We start from the raw sequence: 25064 nt of genomic DNA on the forward strand, positions 1-25064 counted from the left end.
ATATGCGGGATCTTTATCAGTGCCCGCGTTGTCCATCGTATTTTTTTTGTCTTCATGGAGAGGCTTTTGCGCTAGGCTACTCTGCAAGTGCGTGATCATTAGACTTAGATATATAGAATCGTATGATTACCTAATTGCTCTTTTCAGTTATGTATGCTGCTTACCATGCTTCACCTTTTTTTTAAAGTTACTAGGCATCTCTCATATCTACGAAGATTCATACAGACAATGTTGCATTTCGCGCCACGAGTTACTACGCCACTCGAGATTCCTGGAAAAACGCATACGAGCTAACGTGATCAACCACACGATGGAGTATTGCAGCATGCAATTTTCGGAAATTAGGAATGTGAAGATAACTCAACATTATACTTACTTCCAATATAGCTGTTCTGGCGATTAAGCTTTAGAGATTTGTTTCCTTGTGAGGCTTCAAACACGCCAAGTTAAAAATCCCGCATTTTCAATCTTCATGTGATAATAAATTCGGTTCTCAGCCCTTCTGCCGGCTAAAGACCTCGCTCATCGAAGCATGCCAGTGAAGCTCAGCCTTATTCCTTCCGTAACTGTTATTTGCGGTGACTTTCAGGGCTTTTTTTGTCGCATGTACTACTGGACTTACTGTGGATGCAGGAATGCAGGTTACACTTATGAGTTGCGCTGCCATATTTCAGAAAATGAGAGATTGCTCCGATGATGACAACACAGGTTCATGGCCAAAGGCCGTCATATTAGCGCGGCTTTTTGCATGCAACCTTTGTGTGCCTACCCTGAACACGCTCTCAGTGATCACTGAAAGCGAAGTGAGCAATTCGGCGTACAGAGTTGAGCAATGCACATACTGCACTGTGTCCTCTCTTATCCGGTTACGTCCGTCTGACCTGCAGTGACGATAAAGCGCTCGTTATAATAATAGCTATCGACAGTTATACTAGCAGATTGTGCGCTTGTGCCATTCTTGATTGCCTTAAGGAGGATGGAGCAAAATAAGAGGGTGAGGAGGAGTGCACAGGCAAGAGCGTGTAATGCGGTTGCTTAGCGCCGCGCTTGCAGTGCGAACACTGATGTGAACGGAGAAAGGTGGTGAGAACAGCGCATGCGCGAGCGTTCTTTGCACCGCTGAGAGCCCCATAGGTCTGTACGTCACACCGACGTCATTTTTTCCACCTCGATTTACTCTTCGGAGAGAATGGAATAGAACGGTTACCGGAATGGTTATGTTCCTGAAAGAATGAAATATTACAAAACACTTAAAGAAATACTCCTGCAGCAGAAATGTTTTTCACCTCCAAGTATTGTGTCTTGATAGCTACCGCTGCTTATGAGCCCGCCATCAGACCCAAAGCACACTCACGACGTCATCCCTTTTAATAGAGCGCGCTAATGAATTTTCACAGCTGCGTGCACACAGGAGCTGGTGTACGTTGAATCTGCAGTCTGTCAAAAGTATACAGCCCAAGGGGTTTGCTTCGAAGCCATGCAGCAGGGCTTCTTAATCACATTTGAAAGCCTTATAAGCTTGTGAGGGTTGAGGACCTGAGTTCCTCCTGACTCCACGAGATTAGGGTCCCTGAGTATGCAAGATCAGCCGTGCTGCAGGGCTCAGAAGCAGACCCCTTGGCCTGTACACTTTCGAGAAAGGCTGCATACTGTACGGTGTGGATATGAACGAATGGGGACGTCGCAGCACGTTTATAAGGAGCAGAGTGAGGCATCGTAGACGCTAGAATTATACCGCGCTTGCGCGCTCTGTAGCGAGCTTTCACTCAGTTAAGCGCATTACGCGGCGATAGTGTAATCATTCCCAAATTCACTGCGTTAGTAGTGTAAACACCTTTCTAGCCACAAGCCGCGGTCCTAGTCTGTGTGAAAAGTCCCCCCCCCCCCCCACTGCCCCCCCCCCCCCCTCGTCTTTTCGGTAAGGGCGTAACAAGTTTCAATCAACTTTCACGAACATTTTTAAAGCCAATTTGCTGTCTAACCACTGTGTTGTCTGCGAAAAACGGATGAGAAGAGGTGGTTATTCGGTTATTTTACGGTAAAAAAACCTGGGAGACGCTTAAGTTCCACCTTAAGAGTCAAATGCGAACGCGTTCCCTCATGGTCGAGCACCCGCTGATTAGATGGCACATCAGCATTCGAGGAAGGCGCAGACTCAGTAGGGTGCCTCGATGCCCTCGCCTCCGTTGGGGCGCGCGCATCGAGGCACCCTAATGGTGTCTTCGACTGGTCGCTCCATCCGGTTTGGATCTGGCAGAGTGGGAGCCGCTCTCGCTCCGAGCGCATAGCGAGACTGGTCAAGCCGAATGGTCTGCGAATTCTTAGAGCGGAAGCGCAGGAGGCAGAAGGGGGCCGTCACTTCCGGAACCCCGCCGCGGCACCGCTGGTGTCAACACGTGGTCGCACACAGTCTGCGTCGCAGTCGCCGCTTCTGCTTCATTTGTACCTGTCGCTACTTCGGCTGTCAGTCTCCGGCAAAAATGAGCGCCCCATGGGACCATTCTGGATATACCTCACCAGCCGAAGTCGTGTTGACTACAATGATCGACGGTAAGTCAGGCCTTATTTCTCTTCCGGACGAACAACGCGCTTCCGCGCCTTTTCGCAGCGGAGTTGTTTTGAGGGCTGCTGAAGTTTCTAGCGACGTACGACGCCGAAAGCAGCATTGTGGTTTTTTCCTAATATCTTGCGCGTTGGCGTGCGATTTCTAGTGTAAAAAAAATTGACAATAACTTTTGCTTATGGTGTGACTGTTTCCAACTTTGCGTTTTTTCCTTCCCTCGTGCTCCGTGCGTACGCACTGCACATTTTGTAGCAGCTCACGGAGGACGCTTGTGCACGTCTATTCCTAGCCTTACCATCTTCAGACAAACTTCAGTGCAATCTGTCTGCCCGGGAATGAATAATGGTCTTTGGTCGGCCGTTGGAATAAGCCTTCACCAATAACACTACTGGCGCGGCAGATAATTTTTTTCATGTGGCCAGCAGAAATGCGTAATCAACATATGAAGTCCGTGTTCATAACACCCGTGTCAACTGCATGTCTAGCATCCTGCACATACCTCGCGTGTCGCTACACAGCACACTCCCCGGGGTTTCAGCAGTGTGTGTCTGCGTGCAGCCTCTAAAAAGCGTAACTGGGTTGGCGGACACCTGAATCGTTCTGCGAGTAAACGGTGACGTCTACCTGCAAAACTGATGCAGTTATGCGCCTTTCTTTTTCTCAAAAACAGCGCAAAGTTTAGACCCCTTTCATTTTGAGGAAAGGAAGGCCGTATAACTGGCTATCTGTGTCAGTGTGCCTAAAAAAATTAACGTGCTTTCGCGCAATATTTTGGGCTTGACAATGCTAAACCACCAGTCATTTTTTTTATTTTGATATTTTCTCTACGCAGAGGAGGAAGACCATACAATGCCTGAAGTTGTGGACTCTTCAAAGAAGCCGAACGAAACTGCGGTGTCAATTGGTTAGTTCAGATACTAACTTTCCTGAATGCATGGTAATACCATAGCAATTCAGATGCAGTTGGCAAACCTAAGTTAGCTACCCTGCATGCATCAAATCAATTCGTCTTTCTGCCACTGTTATGCTTTAATGGTGAAGCTGCATGCTTATTTTTATGTACCCACCAAGAGGATGCCTTCATTTTACCTGGTGTGGTAAATATGCCCTAAAAAAAAGGAATGTAGAGAGCATGTATGCAATAATATATATCTGTTTGGTCATGCTTGAAAGTTTCACCTAGAGTTAAACAACACACATAAAAAAGGTCTTAATAAAGGTAAATTTCCAGGTATAATGCATATTTAAACCAAATAAACAACACTCAAACTTAATTGTGAGACTGAATTCAAAAATGCCTAGAGAAGCTTGTTTCACCTATTTCTTTTCAAACGCAGCTTCTTGGGATGAACGCCAAACAAAGCTGCTTCTGGACTACTATGCACGCTATGCCAGAGACGTGGCCCCACTCAAGAAATTTCGCAGCAAGCGAGCTATGTTCGAGCAAATTGCCTGCGATATGTTCGGCATTCCCGGCATTCATCGCACTGCTGTCCAGTGCGAAACACGCTTCAAGACAGTGTTAAAGCGGAAGAGGAACGAAGAGAAGCACAATAATACATCAGAAAATTCCCGCTGCCGCGTGGAATATGAGTAAGAGTCTGATGCCATAAAGGCTATAGATGACAGCTTGGAGCCGGAAGTCTTTCGCGGTGTGGACACCGTGAGGTATAAGAAAGCGTCGACTCGTAAAGCAAGTCCTCGACTATCAACCAGCGCTGACGTTCAGTGGTGATACCCTGTCTTTGATATCATCAGGGGGAGACTGTTCATTCGAAGCCGGTACAGATTCGCAGGACGAAGAGCCCAAGAAAAAAAGAGCCGACCGGAGGTTGCGCCCAAGCAACTCTAGAATGCAACACATGCAGTTGTTCTTTGACGAAATGAACAAACTGCACAGCGAGAAAGAGAAAGAAAAGGAAGATACAGAACAAAGGAAGGAGCAAAGGCATCAGGAGCTGCTAAAAGCTCATTCCGAGCATATGGCACTTTTGAAAACTCTAGCAGAAAAGGAGTAGCATCCAGAACTTGGTTTGAGGTGTACAGCCCCTGTGAAAAGAATATACCCCAAGGGGTTTCCTTTTAAGCTATTCAGTTGGGATCCCTAGCGCATCTAGCAGTCCAAAGTTTGGGAGGACTGAGGACGTGAAGCCATACCTTTTTCGAGAGGTTATGGTCACTGAGGATGCGTACAGGATGCCTCACAAGCAAACCCCCTTGGGCCGAATACTTTTGACGGGAAGTACATCTCCCGTCAAAACTGATTCTAATTTATTTACACACTTTTTCTAGCATGCAATAAATGTCTGCTCTGATCTCATTTTTCATACAATCGAAGCATGTCATTTGTAAAACACTTTGACAAGTAGTAGTAAATGGTTTATTAAAATAATAACAAAAAGGAAGGAAAAGATTTTCGCTAGCCCCGGCATCTGCCACCAATACTGAAGCACCCGCGCTGGGGCAGCGGAAGTAAAGGATTGCAGGCCGAATGGAGAAATGAAATGAAAGAGGTGAGGGGACAGGAAGAGAGGATAAGAAGAAGACTTAGTATACACAAAAACTATTTATACAATAATACGTACAGGTTGCATGCGTGGTGAGTTCATGATGAAGCAAACTTGACAAGAAGAAAAACATTTGATGTGCAATAAATGTTTCTACAACAAAAACTTGATCTCTGTGAATGCAGCTTATCGGTTCTCGGCCAAGGAATTTCTCTTCAATTCGCCCAATCGGCGAAGAGCGCCTTCGCTTTCGGACACAGGCTGTCGACTTGCCCTTAACTCTGCTAGGCTGAGCCTGTTGTGAAGGGCAGCATCAATTCTTCTTTCTTTTCTCTCATCATCTGTCAGCAAATCATTGACGTCAAAGTCACCTCCATCCAAGCATATGTTATGGAGCACACAGCATGCTGCGACGAACTTTGTTATTTTGTCTACAGTTGTAAACTCAACGTAGCGAAGCTGCCGAAACCTTTGCTTAAGCATTCCAAACGCATTTTCAATTATCACCCTCGTAGTTGCATGACACTGGTTGTAATTAGTTTTGGCTGCTGTCATCGGCCCGTAGTGCTTGAATGGCGTCAACAAGTGCTCTCTAATGGGATAAGCGGCATCACCTAAAATGTGGAATTTGTTGACTTCGCACACTGTAGGCAAGTCTTCGTGCACCGGAGACAACCTCAACACTCGTGCATCATGTACTTTGCTTGGTGGCCCGGTAAACACATCCATGAATTTTCCTTTTGCATTGCATATTCCTTGCATAGTTATTGACACCTGATCATGTCAATTTATGTAAGTAGACCTGAACTTGTTGCTAGGGCACCATATTGGTATGTAGGTCCCATCAATACATCCAATGACATTTGGAAAGCCTGCAAGCTGGAAAAGACGAGACAGCCACAGTTACAATGGGAAAGCCAGGACCTTCACCGTGGTTGGTCAATGAAACTGCTCAAGCATAGTGGTATAACTTTGTGGCAAATGGGGGAATTTAGTTACATGACAGCAGTGTGCAAGCTTAGGCAAAACCAACCGGTAACTAGTTTTTGCTTCTGAGCATTTTCTATTTGCCTCAGTTTTACATGTAAGAAAGGAGCATTCTTCAGCATGCTTAAGTCAAAAGCTAGAAAATTTCATACATGAAATGCTTCAACATTTAAACATATGCATTGTTTACACTGCATTAAGCCCAAGGATCATGGACATGGCATTGGTGAAATCAGTTATTCAAAGTTTAACAGTAGGCTAAGAGGGATTTAAACACTCACTTTCCGGAAATATTCGGCCAACCAGTCCTTATCTGATGAAAAGTGAATCACATTCGGAGCGATGTGGCACAGAAAATCCAGGACCCTATTTATGACCACTAGCTGGGTTGACTCTGCCATGTTGAACAGGACAGAACACTCTCGCATCGATGCCTTGTTGGCAGCATACCTGTTAAATAAATACAGTAATTATAATTTACCAAACCAGCAGTCACTATCAAACACTCTTGCAGTTACATGATGAATAGAAATCATGATAATTTAGTAGAGCTATTCTGAGCAAGCCTTGCTACATTTATCGTCTTTAAAAATTTGTTCATAGCATGTCCTTGTGTGCCAAATAAAAACATGCTGGGATCTAATAAGAGGTATCATCGATTTCTTTTTCCTCAGCACTCTTTTCAAGTGCATACAATACAATGATTTTATAGAAGTAACCAAGGCTCAATTTTAGAACGCGTGCATCAGAAAGAAAAAAAAAAGAAGTGGAAACATGCTGAGGGAGCTTTGAGCTCAAGTCAAGCTGCCGTTCCTTCGGGCAGTTTTTACTCAGCAACCACCTCTTTGATGGAAATAAACTCTATTATTATTATACTATAATTAAGTACATATTCAACTGGAAGAAACTATAGCAAACGTGAGTACGACATGAAAACATTAGTGAGATTGCATATCTTGTTTTGCATCCACAAACAGCCACACAGCTCAAAAAAATTTTTCAGCTATCACGCGCAGTATTCGCCTCCCCACCAAACGTTTCTCATTTTCTTGGTGCTTAAAATGAAGCTCACCAGACAAAGGAAAGAATGTGTTCCTCCGGCGTCTTTGCCGGAGAACCGCCGTGGTGTCTATTCGACGGGAAACATTCAGACTCCTCGAACTTCGCAATGAGGTCATAGCATGCCTGGCGTCTCAGGCGGAAATTCCTGCGGAACTGTAAAACATCATTACTCATCGGACCATACTCGCGCATAAACACTTACCTCTTCTCCGGAGTAGTGTTGCACCACTGTGCAGACATAGTCAGCAACCTTCGGCACACACAGTGGCACGCTGAAGATTTCTTTAAACATCGCCTTGTAGACAGCACTGTCGTCCTCGTCTGAGCTTCTGCTGGAATCGCTGTTGTCATGTGCTAGATGTGACAGCAACACAGACGGCATTCCAAGCGTAGTTAACCGGCGCCTCTTGGACATTTTTTGTTTCACACAGCGCGGCCCACGCAAAACACAACTCAGCAAGGACGCTACAAATGCGTGACTACACCAAAAGCCGACACTTGCTTCTTGCTACGAGTAGGGAACGCCGCGGTTAACTCGCACCGCTTCCGCGACGTAGCGGAAGTGGCTCTGTCACGTGAACACATCTCGGAGCCGCTCCGACTTTTTTCTCGGAGCGCGTCAGTGCGCTCTGAGCTGGAGGCGAGTGCTCAGAAACAACCAGCCGAATGTAGTCAGAGCGCCCGGTTTCGACCAGCCGAATATGCGGCCGCCTCTCAGAGCGCTCTAGAGCGATCTAAAGCGACCAGTCGAAGACACCATAAGTCTCAGTATAGCCCTTGACTCGGTAGACTCAGGGGCGCGGGCATCGAGGCACAATAAGACTTAATAAAGCCCCTTGACTCGGTAGACTCAGTAGTGTTCCTGTATATGCTCCCGCAGGGAGCAGAGTTGCGCGTCTGTTTTCCCTCGCCGCTCCGAACACCATTCGCCGTGAGGCGATCACATGATTTTCGTGACGTCAAGTGTTCAACATTCTGCGGAGAAGCTGACTTCACAGGCGCAGTGCAGAGCGACCCCTTGTCAGCTCGACTCCTCATGTGAGCCCACACTGTGGGCTACATTTCACACATTTTCCGTGCACAACTGTGGCATCAGGTTTGGGGTTCTGCTGTGGTAGTGAGCGACGCAGTCGTAACCTATGACTACGTGCAGTGGGCCAAACTGCAGCAACCGCACTGGAAACGGCAAAGTGTTTTACGAACTGCCATTTGGAAGGTCAGCGGCTGGAGTGCGTCGGGGATTGAAGTGGATTTTGAGAATGGGCCTCGTTAAGCGCGACCAAGTATCATAATTTAATAACTCAGATGAAAAGATGATCCTTTTCTATAAAAATTAGGTAAGCTAATGTCAACGAGAAAGAGTACTTTCAAGGTCCTTTAAAATTCGTCATTTCACTGCATTTAGCAACGGGGGTGCATCTTGTAGCATGTTTTAGGCAAGGTATTGAGTTTGAAACTTTTTTCGTTAGGTCAGACTCGCCTGTTGAGAGCATTGGTGTGTTGGTGTTGCTTTTGTCTGCTTGCCTGAAACAAGCTGCAGAATCATTTTAACGTAGGTATAGGGAGATGCGTTTTCATGTTTTCCGTGCATAACTCGCACAAAACACGCGGCGGGGAGAGTTGTGAAAAAGTAATTCATCGCTATACTCTGTTTTTCTTAAGACGAGCACGCAGCAAGACAGGACGGGACAGACGCTGTACAATCCGGAACGGGACTGCTTGTTCATCTGAAGTTACTTATTCCAGAAAAAAATAAAAAAAAAATCTTGCAGCCCATTTTTAGTTTGACTTCAGTTTGCTGTTAACCACTGGCGATTTTTTTTTCATGCTGTATGTACACCCTCGGCAAATCACCGATTAATTTTTGATGTTACGTTTAAACTTGCGACCGAGTGCAATTTGTACGCAAATAAAAAAAAAAGCCCAAGCGCTCTATACACAGCGAGCCCATGAATGCAGCCCCTGTACGCACGAGCGGTGGCTTTCCCGCACAACTTGGAACACGATGGCGTACCTTCGTGCAACTCTGCTCCCTGTGGGAGCATATACAGGACATTAAGACTCAGAAGATACGCGCGCCTTCTGTCGGGCCAGCGCCATGCATGGCGACGGGGTTTTCAGTGCGTGCCTGCAGGATGGCGCTACGACTGCACTCGCTTAATTCCGACATATGCAATTTACATGCTCGTAATTACTCATGTATGCCTCAGCACAGATCTCGAAGATACGTTTTCTAAGATACCCGTGCATTTTCTAGACGCGCCTTCATCCATGTTAAACGTCGAGCCGTAGTGAACAGTGCGCCATGGTGCAGGGGGTTTATGCTGCGCAGGACCGGTCGCTTGAATGGTTGCCGGTTCTTGACGCATGGTTACGACTATGAATTTTGACGTGCTGGTGGGGGTGCAGTGTATGACGACATGAGAATGCGTGCCCGCATCGCGGAATAGTATGCGTGTAAAGCATTTGGTATCTTAAGGCGTACGATTTCCACGCAATAAAGAAAAATGAGCCGTCGTGGCGGGATGGAAACGACCCCATCTCGAACGACGAAGGCCCTGGTTCGAATCCCGGCTTGGACGCCGACTTTATTTTTTTACTGAGTGTGCGTGCTCCCTGATTATTACGCAGCCCCCGAATATTTCGGCGCATGCGCAGTAGAGGACTGTGCCAGGAACGGCGAAATCGGCTTCACATGGCGTAGTGAAGCTATCGCAGAAAAAACGCGGAAATGCGGTGGAGGAAGACTAGAAAGCTCACGACACTCTACGCAGGCAACAACAGGTAAATAATGACCATCAAAAGGAAGGTGCGCGAAATTGAATCTGGTAAGTAAGGGCAAACAATGGAAACAAAAGAATCATTGCGTGCATGCGTACAGACCTGTTAAGATCGAAATCCGGATGCAAGTGCAGTGTGAGATTTCAAGAGGCAGTATACCTCCTATTTGAGGCTAGATCAGGTTGCCTTAGAACCAGGCTATATAGAAGCAGGTATGACCGGGGAGATATTTGGGTAGCATGCAGCAGCCTGCAGCGTAGAAAACATTAAACATCATCTCGTAAACTGTAAAGGTATACAACCAGATGTCGGAAAGGACATATTGCAGCCTTCTAGTAAATATGGACGCCGCGGTGGCTCAGTGGTTTTGGCGCTCGGCTGATGACCCGAAAGACACAGGTTCGATAAGGGCCGCGGCGGTCGAATTTCGATGGAGGCGAAATTCTAGAGGCCCGTTAGGCTTAGTTTTTTCACGAGATGACATGAAATACCGACATATCGAAACGTGCAATTTTTCTGCATATTTACCTCTGCTTTGTAAAAAAATGATGCTTCAAAAATAATATCTGTTCATAACATTTCTTTTACTTATCATAGAAGTAAACGCTGTCAGAGACCTCATGAAAATCCAGCCATTTTTAGACACGCTACAGCTTCTGAAAGTTCCCATGTATTTCCTAATTGGGTACCGCTCAGTAGCAAAAGCGCCGGGCTACTAAGCCAGACTACCCGGGTTCCAACCGGACCGCGACGGTAGCGTTTCGATGTAAACGAAACGCAAAAGGCGCCCATGTGCTGCGCGATGTGAGTGCGCGTTAAAGATCCCCAGGTGGTCGAAATCATTCCTGAACCCTCCACTACGGCACCTCTTTCTTCCTTTCATCTTTCATCCCCTCCTGTATCCCTTTCCTTACGGCGCGGTTCAGGTGTCAGCCGAGATGTGAGCCCGGTACTGCGCCATTTCCTTTCCCCAAAAACCAACCAATTTGCCAATTACCGGACCGGGCTCATAGAACGCCGGTACTCTTTGCGTCACTTATAAATGTATAGCAGGCGTAAGGAGTGCTAGCACACCTACTTCGCATTTGATTAACTACGCAAACCGGCTGTAATTTTTTAACGACACAGCATGCTAATGACCGCAGTCAGGCTCTCTAACCCGCGGACAGGAAAGGGCCCGCTATTCTCCAAGCCCGAGTTTGTATAGCCTTGTTACTGTATGTGAACTAAGATGACATCGCCATTACACTTAATACCAAAAGCGGAAAGAAAACGTTGCTCAACACCGCTTTCCCGCGATTCTAAAGTCTGAGGGCCCGTTCACACTTGTCCAAAAATCAGACAAGCGAAGCGGATTCGGCCGCTTTTGACGCCGAGCGACGTCACATCCGGAAAAATACGAACTGGCGATGGACGCGGCACTGCTCGGACGTGCGTCCGTTTGCTCCGTAGAAATCCGCTGCGTATGAAAACTAGGAGCACCATCGATAGGAAATATCGCTGGATTTGGCTCCGGATGTACAAGCCCTGCCTACGGATACCATTATTTCGAAGGTAGGCCGAATTTTTGAGGTTTTACGACTATTTTAAGTTCGACCACGTGTTGAGGCAGAAGGGCAGCCTTTGCTGCCTAGCCATGCACGCCGGGTCTTCGCCGGCCCCGGCAGCGGAAGTGGTCGCTACGAGCTTCAACATGGTTACCGTAGATGGACGAACAGCTACGGAAGAAGAATTACGGGAAGGAAATTGATTCGAGAGGAAGAAAAAGCGGGATATGTGCCAGTGCTGGCCAGCGTCGGCGGTAGAGAGGAGCCCGCGAGGATGAAGGGATACCGGCCGCTACGCGGCAGAAGACTAGCGGAGAGGTCGGTTGAAAAACTACCGATCAGACTGCCAAGCGAAGCTTTGAAGATAGTGCTGAGACCAAGCGGAGGAGTGGGAAGCATCCTCCATAAGATTGGAAGCCTGAACTTAGCCTGCGTGATCGCCCAGGCAGCTGGAGTCGACCTGATGGAAGGGCGAATGACACGGTTATCCCGAACTTAAAGCAGCAGTCCATCTTCATCGCTACCACGAATGAAGATAGGGCACGTAAATACTTGAGGATCAAGGGCCTGGCCACGAGCATGGACTCCGTCGTAGACGTCACGGCCTACGAGGTCGCCCCAGAAAACTGCGGGAAGGGTGTTATCCATGGGATAGACACCGCACGCACCAGTGAACAGCTGAAAGGAATCATCAGAATGGATGAACGCAACCCGCCCATCCTGGGGGTGAGAAGATTCGGCAAGGGACAGACCATCATGGTCCTTTTTGAGGACTGGCGAGTTCCCATGCGGATTTTTATGTTGGGAATGAGTATGAGGTGCTACTTGTACCGAAAGAAATATGAGGTCTGTTACGAGTGTGGAAAACTGGGACACAGGGCAGACGTATGCCCAAACCCAAATGAGAGGACGTGCCGTGGATGCGGCCAACAAAACTTAGAGAAAGAGCACGATTGTCATCCTTAGTGCCAACTTTGCGCAAAAACCACATCTGTTGGGAGACAACAGGTGCAAGAACATCTATAGGATCCCTTACCTCACGAAGAAAAGGATATGTAAGAAAACAGAAATACAACAACAGCACCAAAAAGAAGAGGAAGCAACTGGCAGCTTCGACAGGAGCCGCCCCAAGTCTAGAACAAAACCAGGCCACAGGGAGAGATCCAACTCGGAGTCCAGGTCGAGTTCGAGGCCAGGATCCAGGACCGCATCGAGATCCCGGTACAAATCTGCAACCAGGGACAACGCTGCGGCGGATGCAGAGGTGACCACCACAGGAAGTGAGCAGAGCCTGGCGGCGACACGGAAAGGTCCTGGGCTGCCGTCCAGGGACCCGACAAACCGCTGGGGCGAGCAGAATGGAGCAGAAGCCAAACGGGTAAGCTTTGCTAGCAGCGCCTCCCAGGCTATAAATCAAGAACTAGAGGAGCTAAAGAAAGCAAATGCAACACAGAGGGAGCTCATAACATCCTTAACTCAAGAAATTAAGGTGCTTAAAGCTCAGATCTCAAACGGCCAGGCTCTCCAGGATGCCGCGGCGACAGCTAAGAGACCAGCAGGGGAGGAAAACACTACGACAGGCCTGGTACAAACAGAGTCAGCTGATTGCATGGAACAAGACGAGGCCAGACGCCCACCGCCAAAAAGGAAAAGTGGAGACTTGGACCCATTACAAAAACAAGTCAGAGATCAGGCAAACAAAAATAAGGAATACGAGGGATATTTTAAGATTTTTCAGGAACAGATCAAAGACAGAACCGAAAAAATGCAAGCATTCGCGGCTGCGCTCAACAGTATCGGGACAAGCCTCGGGGCCAAAATTGTCCAAATAGAGGAATTTTTAAACGAACAAAATGGCAGGGAAACCCAATCACAGTAATCCCAAGGAAAGCCCGGAGCTTAAAGCTCTGTGGCAGTGGAACTGCAGAGGCTTTTCCAGAAAACGAGCGCTACTGCAACAGTACATAACGATGTGCGGTGTCGAACCCATAGCCGTGGCCCTGCAGGAAACATCGAAAACAGGGGCGACAATAGCCGGCTATAAGTTTTACGGGAACGGGAAGACGGACTCCAGGGTGGCAACTTTGGTTAAAAAGAATCTGGCCGTCATAAAACATGACATAGAGTCCGAAGGACCAGACTCCGTCTTTGTTGAAATAATCACCGGAAGGAGGGAATCTAACAGCATTTTTCTTCTTAACGTTTACAGCAACCCAAGGCAGAAATTCAACTTAGAAGCCACCTTTAAGGAGGCAATCAAAATCGCAGGCAGATGTGCCTTAGTTATTATGGGTGATTTCAACGCGGCCCATCCGGAGTGGGGCTACAAGCAGGCAAATTCCAAGTGTCGGCAATTGCTAGAATGCATTCAAGACCTAGGAATCATACTGCATAACGATCTCTGCACGCCAACGAGAGAAGGATCAGGAGGAAAGGTGGATACTTCTCCGGACCTCACCCTCAGCAGAAACATTACTAAGGCAACCTGGGCCACCACAGGGCAGAACCTAGGTAGCGACCACATCATCATATCCCTCACTTTAGGAAAGGGCATCGCGGTGAGAAAATATAAGAAGCCAACCATCACGGAGTGGGATAAATTTAGGGCCATGAGAGAAGCAGAACACATGGGCAGCATAACCGACATATGCGAGTGGACCACGCTGCTGAAAAAACACGTAGAGGACACTACAGTTGAGGTAGAGGACAAGGACGCCCCACAAAACGTGGACAGCAGGCTTCTCAGTCTTTTTCGGCAGAAAACGACCCTCGAGGAAAGGAAAAGGAAAAATAAGAACGACAGGCGGATAACGAGGGACCTAAGCAAACTCAACAGGGAAATAGAAAAGCATGCCTTTCAGGTATGCGAGCAAAATTGGCTAAGCGCTTGCGACCAGATGGAAAAGGGAATGTCTGACAAAGACGTGGAATATAATCAGACACTTATTGGACCCAGATAAAACCAAATCAGAGGCAAGAGTTAGACAAACGAAAGTCAGGCACAGTTTCAACGGCACAGATGAACAACTATGCGAGCGTCTGGCAGAAGTATATATCAACCAGGAACCGGCTGGGCCTCTACCAGAATATAGTGGTGAGGACAACCCGGAGCTGGATGCATCAATCACGGAAGCGGAGGTGCGTGCTGCGTTATGCAATCTAAAAACTAAGTCAGCACCCGGCTCAGATGGCATTGGCAACAAGGTACTTAAAAACCTTGATGATGTATCCGTCACCAACCTCACGGCCTACATTGGGAAAGCATGGGAAACCGGAAAGATTCCCAAAGCCTGGAAAAAGGCAGAAGTAATATTTATACCAAAACCGGGGAAACCCGAGGAACTCAATAGTTTGCGACCAATCTCACTTACATCCTGTGTAGGAAAGGTAATGGAGCATGTAGGGCTCAACAGACTTTCCAGGCATATGGAGGACAATAACAAATGGCCACACGAGATGGTTGGCTTCATACCAGGGTTAAGCACTCAGGATATAATGCTAAGACTAGAGCAGGATATAATCAGGAACCGTTCACATGAGGGATAAAGTTATATGAGGCCTAGACCTAACTAAGGCATTCGATAATGTTAGGTATGAAGCTATACTTAGAGGCATACAGGAAGCAAACCTGGGCCTAAGAACATACGAGAAATCGCAAACAGAGAAGCGATACTGAGGTTTCAGGATGCAAAGTCGGAACCAATTAAGATAGGGGGGTCCGGCACGCCACAAGGGGCAGTACTATCCCCATTTCTTTTCAATATAGCAATGAGAGGACTCCCACCCCTGCTCAACAGAATTAGCAACCTCAAATTCAGCTTGTACGCCGATGATATAAATCTTTGGATCAGCGAACCTGGTACGTTCGATGCCAGAGATAAGCTACAACAGGCTGCGGACATCATTTTTAAATATGCCAAAGAGAGAGGGCTGGCCTGCTCTCCTAAAAAATCAGAGGTTCTAGTGTACGCCAAAGGAATATACGGACCTAAGCCAGACATCAACATCATAGTTGAGGGCCGCAAGGTTCCCAGAGTTGAAGAAATCAGAATCCTTGGTTTCGTCATCAATTCCAAAGGCAAGAACGCTAGCACAATAAAGAAACTAGAACAGTATACAGATAAGATAGCAGGGTTAATTAGAAGAATAGCTACCAAAGGAAGGGGGTTGAAGGAGCAGAACCTGCTCAGGCTCACGCAGGCTTTCATCACAAGCAGGATCTGCTACGCCACCCCCTTCATGGAACTTAACAAAGGGGAGGTAGACAGACTGAATATAATCATTAGGAAAAGTGTAAAAAGAGCCCTAAGTTTACCTGTAAATACATCCACTGAAGAACTAGAAAAAATGGGGGTTCATAACACATGGGCGGAGCTTAAGGAAGCAGTTAGAATTTCACAGCTTGAACGACTTAGCAAAACCCGGACAGGCAGGAAAATTATGGAATGGGTGGGAGTACAGCCTGACAGCAAAACAAAAGGCAAGGTAGCTATACCTCTCGACATCAGGTCCAAAATAAAAATTCCTCCCATACCAAAAACATGCACCCTCAGTTCAACGAAGATAGACGAAAACATAGGGCCAAGGCTATGGCAAAAAAATTCAGAGAGCTGCCTGCTGTGGAGGTAGCATACGTAGACGCTGCTAGGGGTCTGGAGGGGGCTGCGGTTTCGGCCGTTGTAGACGGTCAGGGAAAACCCCTGATCACAGCCTCAGTCAGAACCCAGAACACGGAAACTGCTGAAGAAGTGGCGGTGGCGCTCGCCCTGGCAGGATCTAATGCAGGGTACATTCTTTGCGACAGTAAATCCACTGCCAGAAATTTTAGTAAGGGCTTGCTCTCTTGGGAAGCCAAACGCATTCTGGAAAGCATGCCAAAACATAGGTCTGCTGCACTATTCTGGATACCAGCACATGATGAAATAGCTGGTAACGAGGCCGCTCACCTGCTAGCCCGAGTAACCTACATCCGGGCAGCAGCGGAGCAACCGGTCTGCACAAATCTTAAGGTTGCCCCAATCACGTACAAGGAAAATACGGATGGTTACAAATTAGGAAGCAGAATATACCCTCCTCCAGACGTATCCCTTACTCACAAAGAGGCGTATATCTGGAGGAGGATCCAAGCAGGGGTATACATATCGCCAGACAAAATTGCTAAGAACCCAGGTGACGAAAAATGTATCGACTGTGGGGAAAAGGGTACACTAAACCACATTACTTGGGAATGTCTTAGCTCACCAGGGGCTAAGGAAGAAATAAATAGTTTTGAAGCCTGGGAGGCGCTGCTGCGGAGCGAGGACCCCAACGCGCAGCGCAAAGCCACCCGCGTGGCGGCTGAGGCCGTGAAGCATCAGCTACACCGTCCTCAGCCGACGGCCTCTTCTCCTAATCGGGCTTAGGCTTCGGCCGAGCCTGAGAGGGGGTGGGGAGACCACCATCTGCCGGAAATAAAGTTTTTCTGAACTGAACTGAACTGAAACGGTCACATGGCAATTCGCTAAAGATGAAACAAAACACATTGCATTTCACAAGAGCCGATAATGAATCGCACTATTATCCCGGTGGAATATTAGCAAGCCAAATGTAGTTCTCATCTGGCACACGAAGGCTCATGAAGGCCTTCGTTGGAATTATTAACCTTGGCTCCTTCAAGATGACGAATGTCAGAAGCTTGTGCCCGGAGTCACAAGCTGCTAAATCAACTGTAAAACCCCGCCTTGCGCAGCCGGTGTTCGCAAACCGGACAGTACTTTCCCCCACGAGGTTGTTAGTCCGGTTCGCCGGAGTGTCCATTCGAACCATGGTTTTGGTCCATATTCTAAATGTTGTAGAGAGTCAAGTCGTGGCGTCGTCGTAGAGAACCGATAGCAGCACCTATTGCTCTCGTCTCCTCCACGCATTCCTCGGGTTTTTTCTGGGTCTCATTCGTTGCTTGCCGAATACTAACATACTAACGGCAGCATCTGGAAGCACGCCTAACATTTGTACGCTGCTGTTGCAGTTGCCGTATTCAAGCCGTGCTGCATTCGACCCTACTGGGGCATCGTCAGAAGCACAATTTTCCGGCGGCCATCCTTATCGTAAGTGTTCCTGCGACGAAATCCGGGCGATAGGCTGCACTCTGCTTCTGGATTCACGACTGCGAGGATACCGACTGCGCAAGCGCCCTTGAACGCATCGCAGCCTTTGCCGTATTCAAGCCGTGCTGCAACCGACCCTACTGGGGCATCGTCAGAAGCACAATTTTCCGGCGGCCATCCTTATCGTCAGTGTTCATGCGACGAAATCCGGGCGATAGGCTGCGCTCTGCATCTGGATTCACGACTGCGAGGATACCGTCTGTGCAAGCGCCGTTCAACGCATCGCAGCCTGTAAATTGTGGGGCGTTTCCCGGTCGGCGGTCATTTAGCGGCGGCAGCATCTGGAAGCATGCCTAATATTTGTACTCTGCTGTTGCAGTTGCCGTATTCAAGCCGTGCTGCATTCGACCCTACTGGGGCATCGTCAGAAGCACAATTTTCCGGCGGCCATCCTTATCGTCAGTGTTCCTGCGACGAAATCCGGGCGATAGGCTGCACTCTGCTTCTGGATTCACGACTGCGAGGATACCGTCTGCGCAAGCGCCGTTCAACGCATCGCAGCCTGTAAATTGTGGGGCGTTTCCCGGCCGGCGGTCATTTGGCAGCGGCGGCAGCATCTGGAAGCATGCCTAACATTTGTACTCTGCTGTTGCAGTTGCCGTATTCAAGCCGTGCTGCATTCGACCCTACTGGGGCATCGTCAGAAGCACAATTTTCCGGCGGCCATCCTTATCGTCAGTGTTCCTGCGACGAAATCCGGGCGATAGGCTGCACTCTGCTTCTGGATTCACGACTGCGAGGATACCGTCTGCGCAAGCGCCGTTCAACGCATCGCAGCCTGTAAATTGTGGGGCGTTTCCCGGTCGGCGGTCATTTGGCAGCGGCGGCAGCATCTGGAAGCATGCCTAACATTTGTACTCTGCTGTTGCAGTTGCTGTATTCAAGCCGTGCTGCATTCGACCCTACTGGGGCATCGTCAGAAGCACAATTTTCCGGCGGCCATCCTTATCGTCAGTGTTCCTGCGACAAAATCCAGGCGATAGGCTGCACTCTGCTTCTGGATTCACGAATGCGAGGATACCGTCTGCGCAAGCGCCGTTCAACGCATCGCAGCCTGTAAATTGTGGGGCGTTTCCCGGTCGGCGGTCATTTGGCAGCGGCGGCAGCATCTGGAAGCACGCCTAACATTTGTACTCTGCTGTTGCAGGTTAGTAATCCTGAGCTTTCTTTTGCATTTCAATGCTTCTTTTACGCTGTCGCTGCTGCCACTACTGCCAATACCATAAAATTATGCAACAGGATTGCATAACAGTTGCATAACAGTTGCCTTGCGGAACTTTCTCGCTTTTGGTTTTCATTTTCGTTTGCTTCTTCTTGATTCTTCCGTGCTATGTCTGACATTTGTTTATCATGTCAGCTGCCTGTGCAGGATGAAGGGGCTGCGAAATGTAGTGAGTGTTCATATATGTACCACTTCGGGAAATGTGCTGGTTTGCAAGAAAAACCTACAAATCTAAGGTAGCTAAAAAGGCCTGGAAATGCGTGACATGTAAGAGCGCAGGCTCGCGGTCTAGCCGCAGTGAGGATGACACTGATGTAAGCTTAGTTCTTGCGTCAATCAACGAAAAACTTGAGCGCCTGCCAGCTCTAGTTGAAAAAGTAAACAGCATGGAAGAGGCAGTTCAGTTTCTGTCGCAGAAATTCGATGAATTTCAAGAAGAAAAGATTTCTAATCAAGGTACTGAAATCAAACGGTTAAGAAAAAGAGTGGCAGAACTGGAGGAAAGAGAGACAGCGCATGTAGCCGTTGAATCCAAACTTCAACGTCAGGTGAATGACCTTGAGTTCCGAAGTAGGCGACTGAACCTTGAGGTCCATGGAATCCCTGTTGTGGAGGGTGAAAAACTCATATGCTGTCTAAATGAGGTAGCTGATAAGCTCCAGATACCTCAGCTTGAAGAGGCTGACGTTTCAGCCGTGCATCGGCTGCCCACTAGGCAAGACAATGTGCCGGGAATTATTGTCCGTTTCACTAAGCAGGGAACCAGGGACACATGGCTTAAGAAAAAAAAACGCCCTGAGGAATGAAACCCCTGCAATTTTCTTTCAAGAAAACTTGACTCGGCATAACAGGGACCTTCTACGGTCGGTAAAGGAAGCAGCAAAAGAAAAAGGCTATAAGTTTATTTGGTACGTGAACGGTAAGGTCCTTGTTCGAAAGACCGACGGAGCTAGTGCAATTCACGTCAGGGTTAAGGGAGAGGTGGACGACCTTTAAAGGGTGCGTTTTTTTTTTGCAACAAAAGAAGGTTGCATAACGAAGTGGATATTTACTTGCCTGATGATGTAGATGAAATTGTCGCATTATTTCCCGCATCTCCCTTAAAATGTATCCACATGAACACGCGTTCTGTCAGAAATAAGGTGTCATCCCTGGAGCAGTTATTTACTGGTTTCTCTTTTCAATTTTCGGGTATTATGTTAACAGAGACAGGGAGCACTAATGAATGTGATATTTTTAGGTTGCCTGATTATAATACCCACTATCTAAACCAGTCGGACTCTCGAGGGGGCGGAGTGTTATTGCTGATCACAAATGATGTAGAATGTCAGATCATTGATTCTTACTCAGTGCTTTCACCAGACTATGAAATGCTGACCCTGTGCACTGCTAGACATGTATTTTCTGTGTGCTATCGACCACTGAATGGTGATTTGCCTGCGTTTCTGCAGTTCTATGATCAGTTCCTGGCTTATGTGGTTCAAAATCATAACTCTAAACCTCAATTAGCTGGTGGAGATTTTAACGTCGACATGAGTGTGAACAGTCCATCATCAAATGCTTGCAATATGATCATATTATCGAATGGTTTTGCTAACTTAATTGACACACCAACCAGGATTACACCTGAAGGACAGTCCACTCTGGATTTATTTATTACCAATTCCTTGGGGCCGAATGTTAAATCTGGAGTTTTGTCATGTTCTATCAGCGATCATTTGCCAGTATTCTTGTGTGTAGAATCAAGCAGATCAATAAGAAAAAAAATCCCCACCAATAATGTACCAACTAATAACAGACACAAAACTGAATTCCTTTCGTGACGCCCTGTTGTCAGTGGAATGGGACACGATCGGTAATCTCACAAATGCCAGTGAAGCGTACGATAAGTTTATGGATATACTGACCCAACTATACCACAAGAGTTTCCCGTCAAGAACACGCAAAAAAAGTAAAAGAACACGCAAACCATGGCTTACACCTGAATTACGGAGTGAAATGAAGACGAGGGACAAGCTATATGAACATTTCCTTCATACGCGATCAGCAGATGATCTTGTCCAATTTAAAAAGCATCGTAATAAGCTAACAAAGAAGTTGCGAAATGCACGATCAGCATATTATTCATCTTTGTAGGATATTGAGTGCCGTCAAAACAGTCTGTTATGGTCGAGGTTGAACACCATCCTTAATCGTGGTCACTCGCATAAGCCTTCATTGAAATTACAAGTTGACGGAAAAGAATTATCCGGTGCAGAACTGGCTGATGCTTTTAACAATTTTTTCACTAGTATCGCGTCTGCTCCCTCTATATCCTCTCATGCTAGCAAATACGTTTCCACTTATATTAACAACACAGTGTACCTTCAACCCGTAACAGTGGATGAAATCATGTCCGTTATACAATCCTTAAAGAACTCTAGCAGTTGAGACAACGATGGTCTTCAAGTACGCCCAATCAAACATGTAACTGATATTATTGCTCCCATCCTCACCCACATTTTTAATATGTGTTTAGAATCAGCAACTTTCCCACAGAGAATGCAGTGCGCAAAAGTTACCGTTGTGTACAAAAAAGGAGATTGTAATGAGCTGGGAAATTACAGGCCGGTATCTATTTTACCGATCTTTTCAAAGTTGTTTGAAAAAGTCTTGTATTCGAGGATGGCAAATTTCATTGAAAAACATAATCTGTTAACACCACACAAGTTCGGTTTCCGTAAAAACAAATCAGTTGAATTAGCGTTGCTAGAGCAGCAAGAGTATATATTAACGACGTTTGAAAACAAAGCAATAGTTGTTGGCATTTTTGTGGACTTTTCTAAAGCCTTCGATTTAGTTAACCATAACATTTTGCTGGAAAAATTAAGTAAGTACGGAATACGAGGACAGGCACTAGCTCTTATGAAATCCTACCTATCCAATAGAACTCAAGTTGTGAAAATAGGTGCCTTCACATCGAAAGCTAAAGCTGTTAGTTGTGGAGTGCCGCAGGGAAGTATTTTAGGACCTTTACTTTTTAATCTCTATCTGAATGATATCGTCACTATTAACCCTAAAGCAAAATTTATTATTTATGCAGATGACACTAGTATTTTTTTGCTGGGAATGATATTAATCTTCTTGTTGAACAATGTAACAGTGCAATGAAATCCTTAGAGGAATGGTCGAGAGTAAATGCAATGAAGGTAAATGAAAGCAAAACAAAAGCGATTATATTTAGGCCGAAAAACAAGCACATACCTCAGCATCAAGATATTATAATAAACTCACGATGCATCGCTTTAGTCGAGAATTTCAAATGTCTGGGTGTCACCTTTTCCGCAAATATGTCCTGGGATAATCATGTCAAGCATGTTCTAAGCAAAATAAGTCAAATAACTGGTGTAATAGGTCGTTTAGGGCATATCCTTCCCACACGCATGAAACGTTTGCTTTATCATTCACTCTTTCAGTAACGCTTGAACTATTGTCAATTAGTATGGGGAAACATAACATCCACTAATATAGAACACATCCACCTGTTACAGAAAAAGTATCTCCGACACACATATAATGCTTCTTATACTGCTTCCACCTCAACTTGTTTTGGCAACTCTGGTGTAATTCCAGCTCACAATCTCTATAGATATCGCTTAAACCATGTATATAAACAAGAAATCCACAGGAATATCAACAATAAACGTAACCTATCCCAATTACAAGACAGAACTCCAAGTTACCTTACAAGACACTTCGAGGATTGGTCAGTACCAATGTCACGTTCAAGTTAGGGTAAACAGTGCCTTAAGTACACAATACCAACGCTTTTGAATTATTATAATTCTGTCCGTTTTGACCTCTTCACGGCAACCTACAAGGACCTCCGGCAGATGTATTTGGTTTCTAAGTTATGTTATCTAGCCTTGCTGTTGCTTTCGTTTGGATTTGTAGAAGTGAGTTCCGCTGTTGTTTTCTGTTCTTTTTGTTTTCTGTTGTTTTCGTTTACGAGTACTAAGTCTGTATCATATTAAATATGTATGTATATGTTTGCATATCAAGAATATGTTACGTGTTGCCGCCACTCTGCCAAAATAAGGGATTGTGGACCCGTCAAGCTGTCCAAGGACAGCTTTATTTCTACAATCCCCCCATCTGTATTTGATGGCAAATAAAGATTTTTCATTTCATTATTTTTTTCATTTTCAACCATGCCTTCCCCCTTTTCAAATGCATGCTGGAGGCCAAAAAGTTACAAAGCTGCAGGTTATTCGCTAGCCTCAAAGCTGCTTTAGAAAGCAGTCTGTTGCTGACGGCGCGTCCAGTAATTCTTTCGCGCTCCATAAATTCAAAAAGTGCGTCGTCCACTTCCTCGCTAGAAAACAGGGGCTCCTTTCGCTAACTTGCGCCGTACCTTAGACTTTCCGAAGTTCTATTGTAGAAGAACTTCGTAGTTCTTGTCGAATTCGCGTACTCTCTTGCTTGAACGCCCGCTTGAATTCTCGAGATGTTCAATGCACATTCTTTTCATTCAACGTATCCCAGTCGATTACCTCGATGTTCGTTTGCACTGTGTATGAATGCATAGCGCACGCAGAAACACGACTGTCCTCGACGCCGTCAAACAAAAAAATGGAGAGCGAGGCCGCTCACGTGGTGTTCATTCACTATTGAATTGGATCGACTTGGATTCACTTGGATCGACAAGCATGTCCCGCTACAAATCAAAATTTTCACAAAGATACTTCTTTTCGAGACCGAGGGAGGGCGCTTGCTTGGTTCTTTAGTGAGATGTGAAAGTCGCGGATAAATGGGCGAGGGCGTTTACACGAGTGGGGGCGCTTCCTCGGTATTTTACGGTAAGTGTTCATGGCTACATACAATAATTAGCCTATAAAATAAGGTCCGACAACACAAAGGTATGCTGCATGCATCCCAGCCAAATTTCATCATGTACGCTATTAACAATATTTGCGTTGGCAGACCGACCACACCGAAAATCAATGAGATCAATAACAGGTTTCATATTGATATCAGACACCAGAAGCAGTACGGAATGTTATTGTATGCGACAACAACCCTAAACAACTCAGCACTCGTGTTGACACTTGAGATAGCTAACTAAAGAGTTATCAAACTTAACACCGAGGATCATTTAGACGAAAAACTGGAGCGTCAGGAATAGCAACCATTAAAGTGCGATCAATGACTCCTTTAGAAAAATTGAATTTACGTGCAAATGCAACTACAACACACATCAGTTCCCGAACAAGGCAGCAACATAAAATACAGTGTCAAAGAGAGTATCAATGCGCAAATAGACCGCCAAGCATAAACTTCCAAACAGAGCAATACAATTACGAAACCAAATTTGGGCTAGTGAAGTTACGAAGAACGAAAACACCATTGAGGAATAATTTCCGAACAAGAAAAGGAGAATAATACAGAGAACATAACAGCAGAAATTGAAAGCAATCGTAACTGCATCAAAAAGTCGGTCTTCTCCAGACTACGGAGCCTTGTGCGTTTTCTAGGTTCTAGACCACAGACGCCATCTACTGTTCCCAAGTAACAATGCTACTCTGCGAAGGATACATTAGAAAATTTGTTGTGCGGAGCTCTTGTCTCCTGTCAAAATCGAGACCTGTACCTGTCCTGTCCTTGAGCTCTGTCTGCAACCTTGCACACAGCGTGAACACTATACGCCATACCTCCTTTTCACTTATTAGTCGCCCAGAACCACAAGCATGCGTGTGCAGAGGTGTCTGGTGATGAATATTTTCAATTCAGGTATACTAATAAAACGGCTCGGGTGCGTTATCTCGCTCGTGAGTAGCGTTTCCTTGTGGCTCAATTCTCGAAATAGCCGCACGTAGTTGAATAGCCGTGGGGGCAATAACTGGCCACCGTATTGAGGAGGATGCACTGTGCGTTTTTCTCGAAAACATGCACGCTCCGTCAGAGTGTGCTGTCCAGCATACTGGCACCGTTCCTCTGGCCTGCACACCTTTTATCACAGCTTTATATGCGTCAGACATACAGGCGGACAGTCCTTCAATGGCGCAGGGCTTCGACATGCTTTCTACTCTGCTAGAATAATCTCTCTACCCGCGAAGAAAATTACTGGGCTTCACGCTGTTGTTTGTTGCGTTTTTCTTTATTCCAGTAATTCCGGCTTTTTAACCAAAGCACTTCTGTACATGTCACGAATCTCCCCGGAGAACATTTGGACCGAAAGAATAGACTGGCTGCTGGCCCGGAAGGCACGTGTCC

At 46.4% G+C, this 25064-nt stretch overlaps 1 pseudogene; it reads right to left on the reverse strand.

Moving 5' to 3' along the window:
• Positions 1-14630: 14630 nt before the first annotated feature.
• Positions 14631-23377, reverse strand: LOC144103440 (uncharacterized; annotated as a pseudogene).
• Between the last annotated feature and the right edge of the window lie 1687 nt (positions 23378-25064).

The sequence above is a fragment of the Amblyomma americanum genome, chromosome 9 (assembly GCF_052857255.1).
Source record: "Amblyomma americanum isolate KBUSLIRL-KWMA chromosome 9, ASM5285725v1, whole genome shotgun sequence".
NCBI lineage: Eukaryota > Metazoa > Arthropoda > Arachnida > Ixodida > Ixodidae > Amblyomma > Amblyomma americanum.